This window comes from Heterocephalus glaber, unplaced genomic scaffold (assembly GCF_053883595.1).
Source record: "Heterocephalus glaber isolate CG9 unplaced genomic scaffold, H.glaber_assembly_v1.0 deba00001442, whole genome shotgun sequence".
In the NCBI taxonomy this organism is placed as follows: domain Eukaryota; kingdom Metazoa; phylum Chordata; class Mammalia; order Rodentia; family Bathyergidae; genus Heterocephalus; species Heterocephalus glaber.
Genome location: NW_028258296.1, coordinates 42,751,394 through 42,767,650, shown reverse-complemented (window position 1 = coordinate 42,767,650; position 16,257 = coordinate 42,751,394). Strand labels below are relative to the sequence as shown.

At 36.2% G+C, this 16,257-nt stretch overlaps 1 protein-coding gene and 1 pseudogene across 7 annotated transcripts in view; one reads left to right on the top strand and one right to left on the bottom strand.

The window, feature by feature from the left end:
• Vav3 (vav guanine nucleotide exchange factor 3) overlaps positions 1 to 16,257 on the top strand; it is a 443,712-nt gene that overhangs the window by 156,102 nt on the left and 271,353 nt on the right. The window lies entirely within an intron of this gene.
• On the bottom strand, positions 11,668 to 12,805 carry LOC101716405 (BRCA2 and CDKN1A-interacting protein pseudogene; annotated as a pseudogene).

Here is a 16,257-nt window from a genome sequence, read left to right as displayed (position 1 = left end):
CTACTTCCCTAACAGCAAAATATTTACAGCCCCCCCCCCCCTTTTAGGAAGTGTTCTTGTTGATTCTGTTTTCTGGAAAAGATTGTGGAGAATTAATATCTTTCCTTTAGTTTTTGGTGAAATTCACCAGTGAAACTGTCTGAACCTGGTATGTACTTTTGGTTAAGTTATTATTTGTTCTGTTTTTAAAGCTAGTACAGGTCTATTGGTATTATGTTTCCCTTGTGCAAGTTTTTTAAGAAATTGTTCCAACTCATCTGAATTGTAGAATAACTCAGAGTTATTCTCAGAGTATAGTTATTCTCAGAATATAGAATTGTTCATGATATCATGGTATTCTTTTGTTATCCTTTTGTCTGTGGGATTAGCAGTAATGGTTCTTCATTTCTTATATTGGTAATTTGTGTCATCTGTTTTATTCTTAGCCAAGTCTATTGATATTTGTAGAGAGACTTCTATAATCTTTATCCTATTCATTACTTAGAAAATTGAACTTTTACATTATCAAAGACAATACATTTATTAATTTCAGATTATTATAGATTGCCTCTGACAGTTTTTAAAAATCAAGAATTTAAAAAGAAAATCAATACCTTAGTCTTTTGTATTATTCTTCTCCATGTTTTGTTTTTCCCCAGAAAGAATTGTTTTTAAATATTCTTACCTGTGCCTTTGGTGTTCACTGTTATATTTCTTGTTAGCATATTTATAGTTGATATTTTTTATTTATAAATTTAAGAAACCTTCATTGACTTTTATAACTGGGGATTAATTTAGCTTTGTATTTTCATATTCTTTTTCCTCATTCAGCTTTATTTAAATTAAACCAGTAGTGCTTGCAACTATTATCAATGTGGAAACAGTGATGCTACTTTTTTTTTTTTTTTTTTTTTTGAGACAGGGACTGGCTGTGTAGGTCAGGCTGGCCTGAAACTCACAGTGATCCTCTTGCTTCAGGCTCCCAAGTGCTGGGATTACAGGCATATACTCCCGTGTCTAACTGCTATATAATTTTAAATGTTTTATATTGAATAATATTTATATAATGAATGTATTACCCAAGCTATCACAATGATTTGATTTTTTAAAGAGACATAAAGAGATTTATTAGACAGAAATTCAAAAAATAGCCCCTCAAAGAAATACAATGTAAGTCCTCAAGAGAGAAGCTGATTTAATAACTCATCCATTTTCAGTATTTACTGAATGTTCCCCATATGTTAGGTTCAGTGTCAGGTATTGTGGGGAATATAATGAAAAGTCACTTTCTGTCTTCAAGGACCCCAGGATCCTGTTTGTGAAAGAAAAGATGTGAAAGTGTTAATAGAGGCATACAGATATGCTAGGAATCTGACAGGAAGTAGGCCTTCACCTGGCCAGGCTAGTGAAGACTTCCCTAGGAAAGTTCTAGAAATGAGCACTGAAGGGGCAGGAATTATCTAGAAAGACAAAATCAGGGTCGCTTCAGTGGCATTGGGAGCAGGAGCAGGGGAACACATCACCTCCATTTTGTATTCTACACAGTAATAGAATTGGACTTGGAGTTGGTTCACCCTACAGATGTATTAAACTTAACCTTGTCATACTCTTAGATAAAGCCACATCCATATCTTGATTTTTTAAATCAATATGAATATTCATGAAAGCCATTTCAAATAGACCTGTTGTGCTGTCTGTGCAGCATGTAAACAGACCTGCAAATAGTGACCCACCTTGAGTAGACCTCCTGGAGGTCAAAGTCAAACTTGGACAGAGGCAGGAGTGTCATCAGCAAGGAGCTCCAGGTTTCTCCAGTCGTCACCATCTTTCTGGGTAATGTAGTGTTTGCCTATAACTAGTACTGTTTGTTAAACTAAATTGATAACAGGACATGGTATTTGAGTCTAAGTTTAGTTTTAGATGACTAGGAATTTATAATATCTAATTGTGAGACTCTAAGAAAGTTGTCTTTATCCTGCAGGTTGGATAACAAATGTATTTTCATAAAAGTGAAGGATACCAGCATACTTGCAGTTTTATTTCTATTTATTTTTGCTCGCGGTTAGTTTCTCTTTTATCAAGTTTTCTCCAGCTGTTCAACACATTATATTTTAGTCTAGTCAAGGACATTGAAGGGTTTGTCCCTGCTAGGAACTGAATTACTTTGGAATGTTTTTGTTTTCATTTTGTGTAAATGAGTTATGTGTAGTTGGCATCATATTTTATTTTGCTTAATAGAAAGAAATTAGTTTGGATCACACCCTAGATCTATGCCTACTCTCTCTTTGGTTTTCTGTAAAGTATCATTGCTACAATAAATCAGTTTGAGTATCAGTTTGATAATTAAAATAATTTGAGTTCGTCTGAAGGATCTGTGTCTAATCTTTGCATTCTTACTAGCCTGTGGTAGATCCTTCTCACTTAAACGTTAATGCTTGACAGTACCAGGTCTTACCTTCATGCTTTTCCTCTGTAAATTTCTAGAAGTTAAAAAATTCTGTGCATTTCTCATTAGGTTTTTACTTTTATATTAAACTTTTAAAAAATCTTTTAATAGCAAAAATCTCAAATGCACGAGGTAGAATAACTCTGGACATTCATGCAGGCATCACCTACCGTAGCAATGACAGTCATCACCTCAGCTTCAGTAAGGGTGCTGGCTGAGAGAGTAGGAAGAGAAGTATGTTAGCTTGTTGGACAATTGTGTGTTTCATTGAATAGTCAGGCTTATAAGCAGGAAGCAAGCTGATTCTTTTAAAGCAAGTCTTCAGATAGAATCATAGATAAAATTTTAGATTTAAAGTTCTTTAGTTGGTTTTATTTTTAGCAAGACATCAGATGTGAGGTGCTCTTAAGACCAACATTTGTAGCTGTTAACTCATTTAAAAGAAAATTTTCTTACGGGTGTTGAAAATAGTCTATAGCTTCTGCATACCATAATCTTTTTTTCTAGCAAGAATATATTTCAAGTGACAACATATTTATGATATTTGCTCTGTATAATGCACGTCTCAATGGTTTGTTTTCTATAGTATACTGAGGACATTTATTTTCTGTAATATTCTTTGGGAAATTATTATGGCTTAAATATGAATACTTGGCATGATCAAAAATATGCTGAATATTTCAATTTAAAACTTTTATTACAGTGTAAGACATATTGCCCTTAGTTCTTTCAAAGTATTCCCTCCTGTTTCAGACACACTTATCCCATTATTCTTGCCAAATGCTGAAGCAGTTCTGGAAGTTCTTTTTTCTGAGTGTGTTTAGTTGAGTTGTCATGGCTGCTTTGATATTCTGAATCAATTCAAAGTGTTTACCTTAGTGGTCATTTTGACTTTGAAGAAGAGCCACAAGTAGTATGGTGCCAGATCCAGTAAATAATAATGCCAGATCCAGTAAATAATTTCATAATATTTGTATATGACTGGAATTGCCATATACTAAAATCAGTGTGCGAAACAGAACATTGTCCTGATGGAGGATAAAACTGTCCATTTCTCAGGCCATTTTCTATGCTCATCATTTCTTAAATGCCCTAATAAGCCCTTATAACATTTCAGAGTTCACCTATAATGCTCTTGGGTACAAACTCACCATATGCAATTCTATCAAGGCTACAAAACACAATCAACTTCACCTTGATGTTGGATCTTGAGTGACACATTCCTTTTGTATGAAGAGAACTGGGTGATTCCCATGAGATCCTTGAACTTTAGTGTCCGGATCATAACCACAGACCAAAGACACATATCCCATGATGTCATTTTTAAAAAAAAAGCTGGAAGCTGAAGTGGCACAATCAGACAACTCCGATAATATTGAGAAACTGTTGCTTTTGTTTGGCAGTCAAAATGCCTGGAACAGATTTTGCATTTACTTGCTTCATGTTGAAGACTTGTTAAAGTGCTTTGAGAAGGACCATATCTGAAAGTTGTCACACACTGCTAGTAAGATTTGATGTGTTTCTTCTTGCATTGAAGATTCCTGCCTTTCTGTTGGGTGGTACTAGTCAGCAACACTCATTGTTCTGATCACGTCTCATTGAAACGTAAAACACCTTCAAAAACATAAATTAGTTGGAAGACAGACAAAGCAAACCATTTTTAGCAAACTATTAAAGATACCCATTGTATTTTATACTATGGATTATTCAGTTAGAAGAATTTATGCTTACAAAAAACTTCAATTAAAATTTACATTTTAAATCCTTTTATATAAAAGTTTAGATAAAAATGAAAACTATGAATTTAAAAATGCTACTGTGAAGATATGGTACAGTTGGGGCCATTGCCTTTCAAATTGCCAGTAAGCTAGGTAGTTGTTCAGACCTTTCAGTATAGGCCAGGGGGTCCAGGTGGCTTTAAGGTTACTTCTGTTATCGTTCAGATTGCTTCTCTAATGCTGTGCCTGGGTACTTCCTAATTCAGCAGTGAGCTGTTGTTCTTCCTTAGGCATTGAATTTGGAAGAGACCTGAGACTTCTTTAACCACTTACCAGTTCAATTATTTAAATAAAGGATGCCCCCAAATTGCATTTTTCATTATTTTTATAAGATAATAGGAAGTATAAAAATGACAATTTTGTGAAATTTATTCAGTACTTTTCTGTGTATTGTATATATTAAAACATTTAGTACACAATGCAACATTACAATCTGGACGGTAGTATTTAGTCTCTTTGTGAATTCTTTTTGCATTGTCTTTCAACAGTGTACTTCACACTGTTGTGTTGGCCTTTCTTTTATCTATGGGTAGTATAATTTCAATAAAATGTCGACCCACTAGGGAGGGGGAGGGGAAAGGAAGGAAGGAAAAAGCAAAAAAAAAAAAAGCAAAAAAATGGAAACAAAGCTTTTGTAAATAAGGAGGGGAAGAGGGGTTGAAGGGAGGGGAGGGGAATGGGACAAAAAGAGGAATTGAGATATATCACCACGTACAGGTACAAAATCCCTACAGTGACTATGATCATTACGTAGATCTAAAATGTTACAATAAAATAAATTAACAAAAGTGTCTGCCCACTAAACTTAATGATGAAGACTTGGATGATGGACATCCTAGTTGGCATTTTGCTATCCTGTATTTTTTAATTATTCGGTCTATTAGACCTATTCTAAATTGTAAATGGCCTTTTGAGCCCCTTTGTTTTGAATAAATAACAAACCAGTTCCATGTTGTTTGGTCCAGAAGATGCATAAATATTTTATAATTATATTTTTTCCTCACTTTTTTATTAAAAGATAGCTTGTTAAATGTTAGACTACTCTGTCAGTACTACCCATAGAACTATTACAATCATTGACCACTGTTAGAATTTCATTTCTTTTAAGTTCTATCATTTTTAAATTTTTGAATAGTTGACAATAAGGAGATGACTTTTTTGTCTTTCCATTTCATAACACAGACTTTTCTTCTCTGTTATGCTAACATTTCTCTCTTTTTCAATTTTTCCTTTTGCAAATCTTTTGGCACTTCCTATTCAGTCTCAGTGTCCCAAATGTGTTTGTTTGTATTGTAAAAGAAAATCACCAAGTTCTGGAGAAGTATAAAAATTATATGTAATGTACTTATAATAAAAGTTTTTATAGACTGTAGCACAAAATTATAGGTTATTTTTCACAAATAAACAAAAATTAGTAAAAGAAAATAACCAGAACTTATTATTAGATTTCACTAGAAACAAATATTAAAGGCAAATACAGCATTCTAAATAAAAAAGTTTGCAAAAAAATACTCAATGTAAAACAAAGAAGCATATGTAAATGTATCTCATGCAAACAAGAAACTACTGGTTGAAATGACACCTGCTCAAATGTCATAAGCAAACATTCTACCTGAGTAGATAAGGAGTACATAAGCAGTACATAAGCAAACGCTCTACCTGAGTGATGCTTGGAGTAAACTGCTAAGTGGTTAATTATAATTTTCTAATTTCTCTCTTCCTTTATTTTCTTTGAAACAGTCTTGCTGTGTAGTTCAGGCTGTTCTTGAACTCACTATGTTGCTTAGGCTGGCCTCAAACTCACAGCAATCCTCCTGTCTCAGCCTCCTGAGTGCTGGGATTACAGGCATGTGCTACCACCCTGGCTTAATCTTCTAATTTCTCAATGGAGAGAATGGATTGTTAGTAAAATTTCTGGCCAGTCTTTTGTTGCTCTCATAAACAGATTGCATGGTTGCTAGGTCCTTGTCTTCCCTTCCCCTCCTCTTCTGTGGCCACTTGCCATACTTTACTTCATACTTGGATGACTGTGTTTGTTTCTGTTCCATCTAGTTGTGTTAAGTCAACCCTGTGATCCAATTCAGCAGACTCTTATGGACTAAACAGATGTTACAGGTAGACTCTGGTTTAGGTTCCCCATCAGTGACGGGTCAAGGAGCTTATCCAGCCAAGTGGTGACTCTACATATCTAAACTCAGAAGCACCTGCCCACTGAACATGGACAAAATTCTGGTGGGTGCTGTGACTATTTGAAAATATGTCTAAAACGAATTTAAATCTCAGAAGACTATTGGGGCCTACTGCACAGTAGTATGATGTTGAGAGCCAGGATATCTTAAAAACAGAGGTTCTGAAACATAGCTCTGTTCTGAATACTTTTACATTTTCACATGGATCAAACAGTAAATGTTCCAAGAAGAACATATCCAAGCAGCCACATGAATAGGAATGAAAATCAAAGGAGAAAAAGCATTGTTAAGAGTTATGAAAGATGGAGTAAAGCTTCAGAGGAGCTACTAAGGTTGAGTATGAATTAGAAACTTCTTGAAGGAAAAGAAATACCATTCTGAATGGACACTACTAAGAATATGCTTTGCAACAAATATGGAAGATTAACTTCTAATATTAAAATTTATGTCTATATAAAACTCTGCCCTATTTTATGTTGCATTTCCCTGCCAATTTTAATATTTTTCCCTTTTTCATAGATTATACTAAAAACCAGTTCACTCAGTTATTATTATTATTATTATTATTCTCAAATTGGTAATATCAAGCTGGTGGTATTATATGGAGATTTTAGATTTCATATGCAAATTTTAAAGCATTGTTTTTCACATGTTGTTTATATGAACATTCTAAAGTACTATCCTGAAAAAAAGTCCTAGATTAATTTAAAAGCTCCACAAAACCTTAAACTCTAAATTTCATCATTTACCTACTTGTTTAGCAAGATCATTAGAAATATTTGTGCTCAGACCCCCATAGTCTAGCCTTCCCTATTGAGTGTATGTTTCTAGTGGAAATCACTACCTCTAGTTTTGGAATAACAAATTTGTTTTGAATTAGTTAAGATATATCCTTATATACAAAATAAGCCTTAATTTCTTGGATTTCCAGTTTTCTTAATACTGCCTACAGAATTAATTTCATCTTAGTCACAGAACAGTAAGTCTCATGTGTATGAGAAACTCTCAGTTTTAGGAATCTTTCTTCTGGTCAGACTTTTGAGCTTCACATTGAAAGCCCATTCATTTAAGGTTAAGGATGACAGGAGCAGGGCTACAGCACTTGTTTCTCTTGCAGCTTCACAGGCATTTGAAGAGCAAAACTTTCCTGGGAAGGAGGATCTGAATCTTTGCTTAAGGAATTATAAGTTGTCTACATTAGCGTGGAGTGCTTCTATATACCATTCTGCTTCAATTTTAGTTATTTAAATGAAATAAAATTTGTACCTAGTGTATGAAATAACATAGATATCCTTTCTGAGATAGTCCTGGCAAAAATTGTTCCAAGAGCTGTTAGAAAGGTCTCTGTTTGCTGTGATTAAAATATACAGAGCAACCAGGTATGGTGGTTCATGCCTGTAACCCTAGGACTCTGGGAGACTGAGGTAGAAGAATCTCAAATTTGAGCTTTGCCTGGTCAGCTCAGTGATTTAGGAAGACTGTCTCAAAATAAAAAAAATGGTTCAATCTTTACTACAGAGAAAAAAATCCTAGAGCAAATTGTGATCTATTTTGATATTCTATCATTACATTAAAAAAGCCAGACTTTGACATTTTAAGGATTTTTTAAAAAGGTTTTAAACTTTTCATTTTTCTCATATCTACTATCTGTGTGGATATGCTGGGCTGCAGGAGATAAAGTAAACTTGGTAGGCCACTTGTGACTGTAGCTGCCAAATGTCCCCATTCTGAGAAAAAAAAATGATATGGTTATTTTACAGGAAATAGTATACAGGACTGTGGTTTATGCAAAGGAAATGCCCGCAGAGAAACTAAAATAGTCTTAGAACTTAATGGTGTACTTTATATTTGAAATAGAATTGCGTTGATATAAATAAACCTTACTTTTAGGTTTTATGTGCAGAATTAACTTGAATATATTTTAATGTAGAGCATGACAGTGACTTAGTGTTTTTACATGGCTTGCTGACAGCATGCAGCTTGGAGAGGACACTACATAAAGGCTATATAAATAATGGGAACAGACAGTTGAGAGACAATTGTTTGCCTTTAGCCCTGTCAAACAATGAGTCAACCCAGATTTGAAACACAATAGTGTTGTAGTAAGCAGCACTGTCATTCCTTTTCATTTGCTGAGAGGCAAGCTGTAGACTTGTGATTGTCCTTTCATAATTCTTTCCACAAATCATTTAGTCTGTTTTACTAACATATTTCTGTGTAGTTGGATCATCATGGCAAATGGGCCAATTTGTATGGCCAGACAGCAGAGCAGAGAGTGCATGCTGCCCTGCAGCAACTGCAGTTTGTAATGTAATAACCTGCTCCTTAGAATTCTTTACATTTACACAACTTTATAAAACAGTGCTGAAAAGAGCCTGGGAAATGATGTAGCCCAGTCCTCTCATCCTGCGGATGTATCAGAGAGGAGAGCTTAGTTTTAAAGGTTAATCACCAGGGTAGGTAGAATAATGGAATGGCCTCCTAGAAATGTCCACACCAATAATCCAAAATAATCTCATCTCAAGGTTCTTAATTTTATCAGATCTGCAAAGTCCCTTTTACCATTTAAGGCAATATATTCACAGTTTCCCAGAATTAGGACATGGACATTTCTGGGAGGTCTTTATTCTACCTACCCGTTAAGTTCTCCTCTCTGATACACCTGCAGGATGAGAAGGCTGGGCTACATCATTCCCCAAGCTCTTTTCAGCCCTTTTTATACAGGTGTGTAAATGTAAAGAATTCTCACAAGCACCTTATTACATTTAATCTAGTATAATCATATGGGTCCTTAACCACAGAGAACCTTTCCCACCTGAGTCAGAGGGAGGGCACATTTCTGGCTTTGAAGATGGAGGAAGGGCCATAAGATAACCATCATGGACAGTCTCTAGAAGCCAGAAAAGGTAGAGAAAAGATTCCCTGCTAGAGAGACTTGAACTTGACCTTTGAGACCCATGTTGAGGGTCTGACTGATAGAAATGTAAGATAATAAATATTGGCTATTTTAAGCCACATGTTTGTGGTAATTTGTTACAGCCATCATAGAAAACAAATGTTCTCATCAAGTTAGAGGTTAAACCAGGTTTGGATCCCAGACCTATGCTTTATAATCTACATCTTTTGGAAGGTAAGAACCCTTTTTATCACTGAGCTAGGTACTTCTAAAGGCACAAACCACTTTGCACATATCCTAAGATTTAACCCTGGAATGGGCAATAGGGAGTCACTTAGGACGTGTTTGCTGATTGATGTGACTGATGTCTAAGCTCTAGGCAGATATTTTAGAGAAACTAAGATTCAGAATGAATGCAACTAGCAGCATTGCTTAGTTCTACAGATTAAGTCACCACACTTTTTTGATTCCAGATCTAGAGTGCTACCTGGGATGCCTGGCAGTCTGGGGGTGTGCCCAATCTAGTTGTGACCTTACTCTTTGTGTCTCATACATCAGGACCCTTATGAGTAATTCAGAAGCATCCAATTAATCTAGAACAGGGATTGTCCATGAATAACTGAAATATGTAAAGTCAATATGCTAAATCAAAAGAAAATAATTGTTAAAATTTAAAAATATTTTTAATTGACATGTAGTAAGTGCACATATTTATAGGATACAATATAATGTCTTGATGCACATATATACACACATACATGTATACATATGTATACATATACATCTATATACACATGTGTACATATATACATATATGTGTATAATGTGATGTGAGAGATGAGCCCCCTCTTTGATCATGCACAATGGACAGATCAGACCAAGGATTAGGAGAGTGCAATACAAAAGAGATGTTATTTCTCTATCTTGCAAGAATAGGTGCCAGCCTAACAGACTGATACACCCCAGAGTGGTTACAGTGAGCAGTTTAGCTCCTAGTGATCTAGAGATGATGTAGGGGAAACAGATGTAACTCTCAACTGGTAAGATATCTTATATGCTGAGTTTATGTTCTCTAAAATTGAAGAATGAATTTCAGGAACAATGGAGGTTAAGAGTAGGAACTATTTTTTGAGGGATAGACAGTTCCTTATTGAGAGGAACAGGAGGGGACCAGGAAAATGGGTTGCCCACAAGCCCACTTTTAAAAGAAATTTTATAGAGCAAAGTCACGAGGTGAGTACAAAATCACAAGGTGGGCATAAGATGGGACAAAGCTATGCATGATTAACCAATAAGATTATAAGTATAGTAGCTTAGGTAATACTGATGCAGTGGGAAAGCAAGTACTGTGGCACGTGTACGTGGAAAGAACAAGGACCTTTCCTGGAAGGGATGGGTCAGGAGGTCTTGGTCCCCCACCCAGGGTAACTGATGCCTATTTAGAATTAAAAAAAAAGAAAAAAAAAAAACGGGCCGGGGATTTAGGTCAGTGGTTTCGCCGTGTGCTGCTCAAGCAGAAGGACCCGAGATGGATCCCCGGTACCAAAAAAAAAAATCAATCATTATTATTCATCCCTTGGGGAACTGTGTAAGTGTAGACATTGTATCTTGATCTTGAGGCCTGGCCCGTGACTCTAGCCACAGTTGTAATGTGTTCTTATCTTTTTTGTTTGTTTGGTTTTTTTTGGTACCGGGAATCGAACTCGGATCCTTGCGCTTGCGCAGCAGGCGGCGAAACCACTGAGCTAAATCCCCGGCCCTGTTCTTTGATACGGACTTTTTTGAGGGCCTAGTCCTGTCTGACTGCCTATAATGTTTTTTTTTAAATAAAAAAGTTTTTATTGAGTCCTTTAAATTCCTACTCCATTTTTTTTCTTTTTTTAAAAATCTTAACACCTAAAACATATATACATATATATATACACACACACATATATATGTATATATATATATTTATTTATTTATTTTGGTACCAGGGATCCAACTCAGGACTTTCCGCTTATGCAGCAGGCGGCGAAACCACTGAGCTAAATCCCCAGCCCTTTTCTTTGATATTGACTTTTTTGAGGGCCTAGTCCTGTCTGCCTATAATGTTTTTTTTTAAATAAAAGAGTTTTTATTGAGTCCTTTAAATTCCTACTCCATTTTTTTTCCTTTTTTTTTTTTTTAAATCTTAACACCTAAAACTTTTTTATATTTATTTATTTATTTATTTATTTATTTATTTATTTATTTTGGTACCAGGGATCGAACTCAGGACTTTCCGCTTGCGAGGCAGGCGGCAGAACCACTGAGCTAAATCCCCAGCCCTCCAGTTTTTTCTTATTGGAAGTTTTTAATCACTCTTCATAATTTGTCCAAAATTAAAAAAACAAAAGGCAATTTGTAAATGTGTCAGACACATGAAACAGAACCCTACATTTTGTAAAGGACTTTAATCTGAATAAAGCCATGAGTTTTTCAGCAAATCTCCACTGGGTGTTCTGATAACTTTACAAAAACAAGCCCAGCATTGTCCATGGGAAATGGCCTATACTGATGGATGTTCTTTCAGTTTATCCATGATTTCAATCATCTTGTCACCTGGAATTAACATCACAGTTCGCAAGGGCTTCATCGGTACATCATCAAAAGACCACCTGCCCCCCAGACAAGTGTCACCCTCTCCTTGTACTGAGTAGTTGAACTTCAGGACTTCCTTCTCGTAGAAAAATTCTTCTGCATTTGCAAACGTTAATTCATCCTTCTTTTTGTTGCTCCATTTCTTTTTAGAATTGGTTTTTCCTGCTTCCACAAATGTCTTACTAATGAGAAGATAGAAGTAACACTTCCCATATGGCTTATTAGTTTTGTGTGCCTCTGTTAGTTCTTTGTGAAGTTGCTGGTGCATGGGCAGAGCGATCTGTGGAGGGACATTAATGAATCTTTCACTTAGCAGAAAGCCCACAGGCTTGGTGTTGTCATTTAAAAGCTTGTCCAGCTGTTCAACCATGCTCTTTTCACAGTTCTTCTCACAGCAGCTTAGAATCAACTCTTTAATTTGTTCAGCACACTGAGTACCCTTTCTTTCAGTTAAATTTAACAGGCTTATGAAACCAAAAATCTCACCTTCACCCACATCATCATCACTGTCTTCTGAAACATTCGTTTGCTTAATCACACTTCCAATATGGTTCTGTTGAATTAAAAGATCTGTTAGTTCTGCAGTATTCCCGGGAGCCTTTAGGAAAAGCTGCTGCAGTAATTTCTTAATTCCATCATAATTGCTATCTGAGATAGAATAAGCTTCAAATTCAATATGCATTTCCTTGTCAATGATTTCATCATCTTCATCCTCTTCTTTGTCACTGTCTTCATTGTCTTCATCCCCGTCTTCTATTTCATCTTCCTACTCTTCCTCTTTGCAATGGAGCTGGGCTCCCTGCAACCGCACGATCCCGCTCTCCATAGCTCTCCCTTTGGCCCTGGGTGCCATGTTGCCACCCACACTGCCCCTGTGCAAATTTCTGCCTGTAATATTTTTAACTAACTTAGCTATTTATAATACTAGCATGCAGTTCCCTTCCCCCTCCTAGCTTATTTTCCTTCCCCCTTTCCTCATTGCCTTGAGTTCTGTGGGGGCATAATTTCTGCACCTCATTAAAGGTCCATACATATGGATTGTATCTCATGTATATAATTTAATCAGAGTGGATTCTGGGACAGGCATGCCTGTTGAAAGCCCCTGAAGATGACTCAGCATCCTGTCAGCCATTCCTGTTAATCTTATCCAGAGACCCATTGAGAGACACCCGAAGTGGGGTGTACTTATTTTAAATTCTGAAAATCTGATTTATCTGTGTGCTTTTAATTTTTCTATTGTCTCAATGATACAGGGTGTGTGATCTATTGACCTCCAAATAATATAAGGGAAATATTGTAACTCCCGACCTGCTGGATGTCCAACACATGGAGTTTGTGTTCACTGAAATCAAAGAATGAATTCTAGGAACATCGGAGGTTAAGAATAGGAAGAATTTATTGAAAGAAAGATAGGTCTGTCTAAGAGGTACAGAAGAGGGTCTGGAAAGTGAGTAGGTTATAAATGGCACCTGTGAGACCACCAGGACAGGCTCCGTAGAAAAAAAGGTTAGTCCAGTGAACAGAGACTAAAATCAGCAGCAGATTTCAGCAGTTAGCTGGGAAAGAGCCGAGTTTATTATATCCATTTGTGGATGGGCTAACATCGAGAGAGATATTAACAGCTGAGAAAGGAATTAGGGTTAGGAATTAGTGCTTGAAAAGGGGACTGTGATCATAAGAAATATTTATGACTGAGGGTCCAAGGACAGTCAGTGCAGTGTGCTGACAGTTACTGGACTGCTTGGTGCCAGGGAGATTGTATATTCCATCCTAAATTTTCTTCATGGCTGTCTGCCTTGTTTACTAAGAATAGCCTGTTGTTTACTGAAATCAGCTTATTTGCTTTGTGAAAGTCTCATTCGGGCCAGGCATGACAGGTAGCCCACTGACACTGCTTCTCAAAGGTGTTTTATTGAGCAAATCCAGGAGGCAAAGCAGGTTCAAGGTGGGACAAAACTATAGTCAACAATAAGATTAAAAGTATAGTTGTGCTGAGATTCCATCTCACTCCACAAAGAATGCCTGCTATCATGAAATCAACCAACGACAAATGCTGGCGGGGCTGTGGGGAAAGAGGAACACTGCTCCACTGCTGGTGGAAGTGTAGATTGGTGCAACCACTGTGGAAATCAGTATGGAGATACCTCAAAGAACTAGGACTGGAAGTCCCATTTGACCCAGCTATTCCCCTGCTGAGTATCTTTCCCAAAGAATTAAAAGCATCATACCACAGTGATATATGTGCACTCATGTTCATAGCAGCACAGTTTGTAATAGCTAAAACTTGGAAACAGCCCAAATGCCCATCAACTGGAGACTGAGTCAAGAAAATGTGGGTTTTTTTAAAATATAAAATGGAGCACTACTCAGCCATCAAAAATGAGAAATTAGAGACATTTATAGCTAAATGGATGCACATTGAGGCGATACTCTTAAGTGAAATAAACAGGACACATATGTGTAAATACCGAGTAGTTTCTGTAGTGTGAGAAACTGAAAGTGTAAATAAGGACTAAAAGGTATAATAGATAATGTGAAATTGGAAGAAAAGGGGCAAAGGGGAGGGGGGAAGTGGGAGGGGTAGGGGAAAGGAAAGAAGGGAATGGAATTAATATGAGCAAATGAAAAAATGGAAACAAAGTCTTTGTAAATAGGGAGGAATGGAGGGCTTGAAGGGAGGGCAGGGGAAGGGGGAAAAATAAGAACCAAGAGAGTATGTAAAGGTGCATATCTCCAATGATGAATGTCATGATATTGTATACCTAAAATGTACCAATAAAAGGATATACAAAAAAAAATTAAAAAAAAATATTGATCCAGTGGGAAATCACAAGATGTGTATGAGATGGGACAAAACTATGGTCAGCCAATAAGATTACAACAAGTATAGTTGCTTAGATAATACTGATTAAATGGGAATCAAATGGGGAAGCAAGTCACATAGCAAGGGTACATGGAATGAATAAGAATTTTGTGGGAAGGAATGGGCTTGGGAGGTTTTGGCCCCCACCCAAGGTAATTGATATCTGTTTAGATTGTCAATCACTGGTGTTCATTCTTGGGGAAGTATGTGGGTGGAGTTGTTCCTCTTGAAGCCTGGCCTTCAGTGAATGTGCCTCAGCTACAGTCACCTTCTGTGCTAAGGGCCCAGCCTTGCCTAACTGCCTTAGAATATTTTCTAACTAGCTAGGCTGTCTATACTACTGATACTACTTTTCTGTTTGTGCCACATTTTTGTTGGACTGGCCCTGAGCACACCTTCCAATTATCTTCAATAAATGTAGCTGCTTTTTCTTTTACTGTTGGATGTACACTTGCAATTCTTTGCTTGCCCTACACAAGGGCCTGGAATCTGTTGGATCCACCTCAAAGTATCAATATAATGTCTTTAACTTTTTTGAGATCAGTATGGAAATTCCTCAAAAAGTTAAAACTCGAAATTCCATTTCACCCAGCTATTCCCCTTCTAAGTATCTTTACAATAAACTTTTCAACTTTCCTTTTGAATTTGTCTCTGACTTCCCACAATGCCCTTTTAAAAAAATTAGTCATTGACAGAAATAACAGTATCGTAAATAAAATCAGTGATAAAACATATGAAATTAAGGGCAAGGATATAACCCCTCAGAAAATGTAATCCAGAGACTTCCAGCCATGTTTCATGCCATCTACCAATTCTGACTTGTTGGTAATAGCAACTGTTGAATTTATTGGTTAATTTTGAAACACTGTTGAAAAGCATTCTGTTAATGAGTCTTTTATTTAGTAAAAAGAGTTCTTTGTGTCTACTTTGTGTCACTGGGGCAATGCTAATCTACTTCCTACAGTGTTCTTTCTATATATCAATAAATTCTTGAGTCACTGTTTCTTGAATATAATTTTTCCGCTGGTTATGAGCCACCTAAATGAACTGCATCACATTCACATTTGCTCATTGGTCTAGGTTGAAAAATGAGATCCTGATCACTATGACCATAGTTGAAAATGTGAAGTACAGGGACCTCTAACATTGTTTGTAAGCTGTTTTTTTTTTTTTTTTAAACTTATACCTGGGGAATGGAAATAGAGGCCAGAAGTAAACATCAAATAATGTTTTTATTTCTGTTTTTCTGAGTTGTAAGTAAGTGGTTCTTCCAGTGTACCTCTATCTTGCTTTGTTATCAGTAGTTTTATTTGTTTAAAGGCATGCTTGAATGTCATCATAGATGATTCAAGGTAGAAAAAATAGATAAAGCTAAAAAATACATTTAAATTAAAATGTTTGGGTGAAGACAAGAAGTATATTAAAGAAAGTTACAGGAGTTGAGTATCTTCTCTGAAATTCTTGGGACAGAAATGTTTCATATT